Below are 8,982 nucleotides of genomic sequence, written 5' to 3'. Positions count from 1 at the left end.
TTGGCTTCATCCACCCCCTTTGGAGGTTATGCCAAGTGGTGCTGGTGGTGGTGGTGGCTGTTGACACTGGCAAGCAGCAGGAAAGGGGTTTCAAAGGCAATGCCTAAGCTGCATGCCTTTAATTGTCCTGGGAGCATCCCTGGATAAGTAAATAGATCCGACAGGACTTTAATTGGCAAAGGTTCCGGCATGATCCATAAGCACTTGGGGAAGCATACTCTATCATCCCAACAGATTATGTTGAACTGAACTGCATGCCTCGATTGTGGGATAAGGTTGGTTCAGTCTCCCATGTCTTATCCCCAGTAATTTTTAAGACTGTGTCTCAGTTTGGGCTGCTATAACAGAGTATCATAAACTGGTGGCTTAAGCCACAGACATTTATTTCTCCTGGTTCTGTAGGCTGGGAAGTCTGAGAATAAGGTGGTAGCAAATCCAGTATCCATGAGGACACTCTTCTTGGTTTGCAGAGGAGCATCTTCTTATTATACCCTCACATGGCCAAGAGAAAAATCATCTCTCTTGTGTTTCTTCTTATAATTGTATAAGCCCATTCATGAGGGCTTCATCTCTCAAGGCCCCGCCTCATAATACCCTCACATGGGGGTTAGAATTTCAACATATGAATTTGGGGGAACTCAAAATTTAATCCATGACAGTGTGGTTTCAATGTCTCTGAGGGTATCAGATTCATCATAGGGGCTTAAAATTTAAAATATATGTTTATTTTTTTACTTGGTTGCACTGGGTCTTAATTGCAGCATGCAGGATCTTTAGTTGCAGAACATGGCCTCTTTTTAGTTGCAGCATTTGAACTCTTAGCTGTGGCATGCAAACCCTCAGTTGCAGCATGTGAGATCTTGTTCCCTGACCAGGGAGCAAGGTTCCCAGGGACCAGGTTCGAACCAGGGCCCCCTGCATTGGGAGTGTGGAGTCCTGGCCACTGGACCAGCAGGGAAGTCCCCATCAAAGGGGCTTGAGTACTTGAGTATGGATGCACCTGTGTGATCTGACTTTTCATGCGGTCTAGCTAGTAGCAGCTTAGGAGTTGGGGTAGGAGGAGGAGTCTTGAAGTTCTGCACCCAAGAGGCGGTGGGGTATAGAGTCTGAATTTAGAGTGAGTCTTATCATCCAAATTCTTCTATTTGTTTCATGTGTGACATTAGACAAGTGACTGAACCTCTCCATGCCTCAGTTTCCTCATCTATCACATAGAAATGATAAACGTGATCTTACCTCCAGAAGCTGTGAAGATTGAATGAGTCAACGTGCGTCACATTGGAAGCAGTGCCTGGCATTTAACAACCCCTGTGCACGTGTTTGCTGGTGTTGCTGTTACGGTGTGGCATTTGTTTGTCAGGTGCCATAACAAGACACCGCAGGCTGGTTGGCTCAAACAATAGAAACCTATTTTCTCACAGTTCTGGAGGCTAGAAGGCCAAGATCAAATTTGGATATCTTCTAAGGGCCTTGAGGGCAGGATCTGTTCCCGGCCTCTCTCCTTGGCTTGTAGATGGCCATCTTCTCTCTGTGTTTGCAGACAGTCTTCCTTCTGTGTGTGTCTGTATCCAGATTTCCTTTTCTCATAAGAACTTCAGCCATACTGGATTTGGGCCCACCCTAATGACCTTATTTTAACTTGCTTCCTTAAATACCCTATTTTCAAATAAGGTCATATTCTGAGGGATTTGTAATTCAACATACTAATTTTCATTTTATCATATGATTTTTTTTTTTTTTTTGAAATACACAAGCCCACAAGAGTGCCTAAACAAAGTTCTTGTTGAAAATCACTTGCAGAGGAAATTTTATTTATACAAAGTTGACTGTTTTTTCTTTTCTTTTCTTTTCTTTTTTTTTTTTTTTTGAGTAATTAGTGCAAATTTTCTTCCTTTCTCATATTATTTCCTACTTTCAGACTATTTAAAAGAATTCACATTAAGTATCTTGGTCAAAGTTCTGTGAGTGCTAGACAGGATGGATTCAATCATCCCCTCTCCCAAGGGAAAAATCCTTGGAATTGTAAATCAAGTAATAACTCAGAATCTAAACTTAGGATAGAATATACATTATTGTATATGTAATTCATTATAACACACTTGAGTTTTGGGGGATGCACTCAGCTTTATCATTTTCTTATTGATAACTAACTATGAACAATCACTTTTTTCAACAGATTATTATTTAGGAAATACCAGATTAGTCAATCCCAAAATGCTGGTGGCTGGCATGAAGAGACAGCTCTGAGTGTGAGCTGGGGCTGCTCTGGTGTGGCTGAGCACCAGTGGAATTCACTGGGGTTTTACTGTCTACATATGGTCGTTCTCACACAGGCTGGGCATGATAAGTAAGATTCTTTGGGTGACAGATGTCAGAAACCAAGTCTAGCTAGCTTAAGCAGAAAAAATGCTCTACTGGGAGGAAACTGGAAAAATTCAGCAAGTCCCAGAAATCACCGATTTCCCAGATCTCAAGGGGAAGGAAGACCAGGGCACGAGTTCTCTAGGCCTGTGCGAGGTCGTTCCCATTTGCCTCTCCAGTTGGCTTTCTACCCTTCCCAGTCTGTCCTCTGCTTCTGTGAACTATGATGGGCTTTAGTGACTGTATAAATGGGTTCCTGTTCTCTTGATTTCCGGCTGGGTTTGGTCCATGGTGTATCCTACCAGGAAATCAGAGGAAGAAAGGAGAATGAGATCAGCATGTTTCTTCCCTGGGTTCCTAACTTGGGAAATGCCTTGGGTTGGCCAGTCTCTTGGCCGGCAATCACAGGTTATCTTAAGTTTACCTTCTCAGTATGACTCTCTGCTTCCAAGTTCTAGCAGCCCCTCTTGCTTTCATCTCTTTGGATTCCACTGTGGTAACAGCTCTATTTTGACCATCCCCAGGGAACTGCAGCTCCTTGTGGTTTCCCTGCTCCCTGACTCTTGCTGTGGACAAGATGATGTGGCTGAGCACCTGCCAGGGGCCCATCCCCAAAAATGGAGATTGGGGATTTCCAGAGAAGAGAACGTGCGCCCAGAGTGATATTCTGTATTTTACTTATGCTTTAGTTGTTCAGAGTAAACACCCAACCATATACCGTTCAGTGAATTCTGCTGATTAAGTGCTTTCAAAGGCAAAAATGGCAAAAATGAGGGCAACTTGAAATGATTCTTTATGTAAGCTGTGTGTGAGAAGGGAGTCAGGATGTGTTTACGAGCCGCAGGCTGGTGCTCCACAGTTCCTCTAAGACACAGATCTGTGATGAACTAGTTTGAGGTTGATGGTCTAACACACCTCTTGCTCATCTGAAATCTAGGCTGAGGATGGCAAATGTAGGAACCCATGATTTTTTCTCTTGCCAGGCCCATGGCAATGCTAGTACACTGCAGAATTTCTTACTGCTGAGCTTCAGAATCCTTCTCGACACAGCTCTCCAGGAAACTGGTACTAAGTAAGCAGGTGGCACATGAAAAACAACCATTTGTCATTCCTGCCCAAGAGACTTTCTGGGTAACTTATTGTGGAGCTTCCTTGAGCGACTGGAGCCAGTGTTTTGGTGGCATGTGTGACTGTTTGGATGGAGATTGCTATTCTGAGCAGATTAGGGGCAGGGGGCTCTCAAGTCATCAAGGTCACACCATCCTCTGTGGTCTTGCTACGGACCCAAGGAAACCAGACTGAGTCCTGTCTCTGAGGAGCATCAAACAGACCAAGACTGCCTTGTTGAGTTTAAGGCAGGCAAGGGATTCTGTGGGTCAGAGTTGGGAAGATGAGTGAGTGAGCAGTCATAGGCCTCTGGCATCAGACAGCCCAGGAGGGGACTCTTTAGAGCACCTAGGGAGGATTTCTTTCTGGGTCCAGGGCAGGGGCCAGCCAAGGAAGAGATATCAAAAAAGCCCACTTCCTTCATGACCAGTATCTCAGGCCTCCGTCCACAGCAGCAGTTGATGGACCTGGCAGGCTTCCAGACACAAACACGGCAGAGTCCATTATGAAGCCAACCCTGATCTCCTATTCATCCTCTCCTCCCCCAACCCCCTGTTTCCTGGTAGTTAAGTAAATAATCAAATGTAGAGTGATTTTGTTTGAATCAAAGCCTCAGAATTAAATGTTTAGCTCCCCTCAGGACATTCATGTTTCCTATTATTTAGGGGTCACCTTGTGACTTGATTCATCCTGTCTCAGCCACTCCTCGGCTTTGAGAAAGGCTTTGCAGCACATGGATGTGAGGAGGCTTGGGCTGCCTCTTTCAGGCTGGGCGTTCTGTTCAATAGCTTCTGCCTCTCTGGGTCTCAGTCATCCACTTTTATTTATTTATTTTTTTTCATCCCATTTTTAAACTTTGGGGCCTGGTTGGTGACTGAGTTCCTTGTCAAGTTAGCTCTGAGCTATCATTCTAAGCCCTGTCTCTCTCAATCAGTAAATAATAATAACAAACAATTATTGAGACTTATACATGCTTGGAATTGTGCTAAGAATTTTATGCACATTCTCTCATTTAGTTCTCACACACACGGGGTGAGGTAGTTGCTAATCTTATCCTTGTATCAGTTAATATTAAGTTCAGCTGCTTATGCAGAAATATCCTAAACAGTAATGGCTTAAATAAGATAGAAGTTAATTTTTCTCCCATTTAAAAAAAAAATAATAAAATACTTAGAAGTAGGCCGGGCTGCTCCTGATGTGGTGGCTCCATGGTGTCATGAGAGAGCTCGATCTTTCTGTTCCACCATATGGAGCTTATAGTTACATGTTTTCCTCAGTAGCTCCAATCATCACATCTGTTTCAGGCAGCAAGAAGCAGGAAAGGAGGGTGAAGGGGCCACCTTTTCTTATTCTTAGAAATCCAAACAATACTTCTGCTTACATTTCATTGGTTAGAATTTAGTTACATGTTTATATCTAGCTGCAAGGGAGGCTGAGAAATCTAATCTTACTGTTTCACAGTCAGTAATGTAAATATTTGAGTTCTAAGGAAGAAACGGCAGCCCACCAGGCTCCCCTGACCCTGGGATTCTCCAGGCAAGAACACTGGAGTGGGTTGCCATTTCCTTCTCCAATGCATGAAAGTGAAAAGTGAAAGTGAAGTCACTCAGTTGTGTCCGACTCTTAGCGACCCCATGGACTGCAGCCTACCAGGCTCCTCCGTCCATGGGATTTTCCGGGCAAGAGTACTGGAGTGGGGTGCCATTGCCTTCTCCGAAGGAAGAAGATGGGAGTGGATATTGGAGTAAATTCTTAATTTCTTCCCATCTTGTTTGATCAGTGAGAACGCAAAGCCCTAAGACAGATAGTTGGTGGGTGACTGGGGCAGGATTTGAACCCAGCCCACCTGGATCCAGGGCCTGTGTTCTTAAGTGCTGTATTATCAGATCCCCCCTCCCACCGAGGTACCCTGCTGCTTCTTTCTCCTTCTTATCAGAAGCTTAGTGCAGGCTCCAGCTCTAAGCTTTGGTTCTCTTTCTGTATCAGGAAAACCCCTTATTGAAGCTACATGTGCAGGAAAGTTGGGCAGGACTGTAAGCCCAAGGCCAACCTGCATTTCATCAGGATCCTCTGTCACTGGTGGAAGGCACGGTACACCTGCGGCATCTCCTCTGGTCCCCAGGTCCAGCCTTCCTTCCATCATTCCTGGTCCCTCCCCATTTCTGCATCCCGTAGCTCCCCTCATGGGGTCCCCAGCACCCCATAGTACCCTTAGTGCCTGTCCTCACCAAAACCTGGAATAAATTGATATCTCTCTTCATCTATATTAAGAAGATAAAGGAGTAACTTACTTGGGGTGGCTTTTTCCCCCTCTTCTGGAAATGGAAGGTCATTACCAAGCAGAGCCCTTGAGATATGCTACAAAGGCACCACCTCTGATGACTCCTAGTCAGATTGGTTTGTCACCAAAGCCGCTGCTCTTGTCCATTCACTGAGGTATAAGAGGTAGATTCTCAATCTGAGTAGGGGACCAGCAGCATCAGTGTCAGCTAGGAATTATTAGAGGTGTAGGACCTCAGCCCACCCCAGACCTACAGAGTCAGAATCAGATTTAACAAAGCCCAGAGACTCCGTCCAGTATTCTTGCCTGGAGAATCCCCATGGACAGAGGAGCCTGGCGGGCTATAGTCTATGCAGTTGCAAAGAGTCGACATGACTGAGCGACTAAGCACAGCCCAGCACAGAGAATCCCTGTATACCCCACAGGCTTCTGACTCACTGACCTAGGACAGCCAAAACCTAGGCTTTCTAATGAGTGATTATAAATGCAAGAAATTCACCTAAGAGTTTGCTTATTAAATGCATTGCTTGTTATAGAAGAAACTGGGCTGAGAAAAAGAGAGCAAATAAAAGTCAGGTACTGACATAAATAATTGCTGTTTTGGGGCACAACCATAGACCTCATATCTACCCAGTGCACCATGCGAATATAAACCATTCATTGACTGATTGATGTATTAGAATAGGGAGCCAGACAAGAGCAGATAAAAAGTCTCGTGCTTAGATTTCTTCTTCAGATTCCCTTGAAAAGCTACTCATATCAGTGCACTCAAGTCTCCAAATGGCTTTTGCAAACCAGATAAGCTTAGTGTTTTGGGTTCACATAATTGGCCAACTTTGCTAAGAGACTGCCAAAAACATCGATGTCGTCTAAACAACTGTTATTTTAGTTTAAGGATACAATCTAGGTTTAAAAGCCAACATGTAACTCGCTTTAATACTGTTAAAAGCTCAGAGGAGAGAGCTGTTGTACTCCCAATCTCCTTTTTATATGCTACGGTAGTTAAGACACCTGGAAGAAGAACAGCGCTGTTTCTTTCTGTGAGTTTAGGCTTAAATTGTGGAGAGCCTCCAAGAGTTTCACATTTGGTACTTTTAGAATGTTTTCCCCTCACTCTGGGTTCTTTGTGAACAGAGAGATTCATGAAGAGATTTTTCCTTAAGGAGGCAGCATGGGGATTTCCCTGGTGGTCCAGTGGCTAAGACTCTGCATTCCCAATGCAGGGAGCCTGGGTTCAATCCCTGGTCAGGGAACTAGATCCCACATGCCACAGCTAAGACCCAGCACAACCAAATAAATACATGAATATTTGTAAGAAAGGAGGCAGCATGATGTAATAGTTTAAAATGTGGGTTGTAGCTCCTGGGCATATACCTGGAGAAAAACATGGTCTGAAAGGATGCAAGCATCCCAGTGTTCATTGTAGCACTGTTTACAAGAGTCAAGACACAGAAATAACCTAGATGTCCTCTGACAGAAGAATGGATAAAGAAGATGTGATGTCTATGTACAATGGAATAGTAGTCATTAAAAAGAATGAGATAATGCCATTTGCAGCAACATGCTATTATTGAGCGAAGTGTCAGATAAAGAAAGAGAAATATCAAATGTGGAATCTAAAAAAAATAATACAAATGAATTTATTTACAAAATAGAAACAAATTCGCAGTCTTAAAGAAAGAACTTATGGTTACCAGAGGGGAAGCGTTGGGGGAAAGGTTAGGGTCTACAAGTTTACTTTAGATTCCACATTTGATATTTCTCTTTCTTTATCTGACACTTCGCTCAATAATAGCATGTTGCTGCAAATGGCATTATCTCATTCTTTTTAATGACTACTATTCCATTGTACATAGACATCACATCTTCTTTATCCATTCTTCTGTCAGAGGACATCTAGGTTATTTCTGTGTCTTGACTCTTGTAAACAGTGCTACAATGAACACTGGGATGCTTGCATCCTTTCAGACCATGTTTTTCTCCAGGTATATGCCCAGGAGCTACAACCCACATTTTAAACTATTACATCATGCTGCCTCCTTTCTTACAAATATTCATGTATTTATTTGGTTGTGCTGGGTCTTAGCTGTGGCATGTGGGATCTAGTTCCCTGACCAGGGATTGAACCCAGGCTCCCTGCATTGGGAATGCAGAGTCTTAGCCACTGGACCACCAGGGAAATCCCCATGCTGCCTCCTTAAGGAAAAATCTCTTCATGAATCTCTCTGTTCACAAAGAACCCAGAGTGAGGGGAAAACATTCTAAAAGTACCAAATGTGAAACTCTTGGAGGCTCTCCACAATTTAAGCCTAAACTCACAGAAAGAAACAGCGCTGTTCTTCTTCATGGATAATCAACAAGGACCTACTGTATAGCACGGGGAACTCTGCCCAATATTCTGTAACAACGTAGTTGGGAAAAGAATTTAAAAATGAATCAGTTCAGTTCAGTTCAGTTGCTCAGTCATGTCCGACTCTTTACGACCCCATGGACTGCAGCATGGCAGGCTTCCCTGTCCATTACCAACTCCCAGAGCTTGCTCAAACTCATGTCCATCACGTTGGTGAAGCCATCCAACCATCTCACTTCTGCCATCCCCTTCTCCTCCTGCATTCAATCTTTCCCAGCATTAGGGTCTTTTCCAGTGAATCAGTTCTCCGCATCAGGTGGCCAAAGTATTGGCGCTTCAGTTTCAGCATCAGTCCTTCCAATGAATGTTCAGGACTGATTCCCTTTAGGAATAGATACACGTATATGTATAACTGAATCACTCTGTCTACAGTTGAAATTAACACAACATTGTTCGTCAGCTTTACTCCAATATACAAAAAAAAGTTTCTTAAAAAAGTGTGGGCTGTAGGACCTGACCACCTGGCTTCAAACATAACCATTACCACCTCTGAAAGGTGGGGAAAATAACCTCTTACCTTTATGGGCTGCCATGATCGTGGAGTTAATAGGAGTGAAGGCGTAGAAGAATGGCTGGCATGCCCTAAGTGCTGGATGGGCACAGGCGATTGCTGTGTCTACAGCACCTAGACATCAGGCTCACCTTCTTAATCTTACAAATGAGAACATGGGGCCCTAGAGAGGTTCAGGATCTGTCCGCTGCATGTCCTGAGCTGGGGAGCCTTCCTTGTCCTCCTGGGGGCAGCTCTGTGCTGGGTCAGGCCCCACATGCTCCATTTCACACAGATACGCTCCGGGGCTCAGGTGTGAGAAGGGAATCAGAG

At 44.1% G+C, this 8,982-nt stretch overlaps 2 non-coding genes across 2 annotated transcripts; one reads left to right on the top strand and one right to left on the bottom strand.

The window, feature by feature from the left end:
• Nucleotides 1-6,929: 6,929 nt before the first annotated feature.
• TRNAG-CCC lies at nt 6,930-7,002 on the top strand. The gene has a single exon. It is a non-coding gene; the product is annotated as a tRNA-Gly (tRNA).
• An 853-nt stretch (nt 7,003-7,855) lies between these two features.
• On the bottom strand, nt 7,856-7,928 carry TRNAG-CCC. The gene has a single exon. It is a non-coding gene; the product is annotated as a tRNA-Gly (tRNA).
• Nucleotides 7,929-8,982: the final 1,054 nt, after the last annotated feature.

This window comes from Bubalus bubalis, chromosome 2 (genome assembly GCF_019923935.1).
Source record: "Bubalus bubalis isolate 160015118507 breed Murrah chromosome 2, NDDB_SH_1, whole genome shotgun sequence".
Taxonomy (NCBI): Eukaryota; Metazoa; Chordata; class Mammalia; order Artiodactyla; family Bovidae; genus Bubalus; species Bubalus bubalis.
Note: the sequence above shows the minus strand (reverse complement) of the source record. Positions and strands in the feature narration are given on the sequence as shown.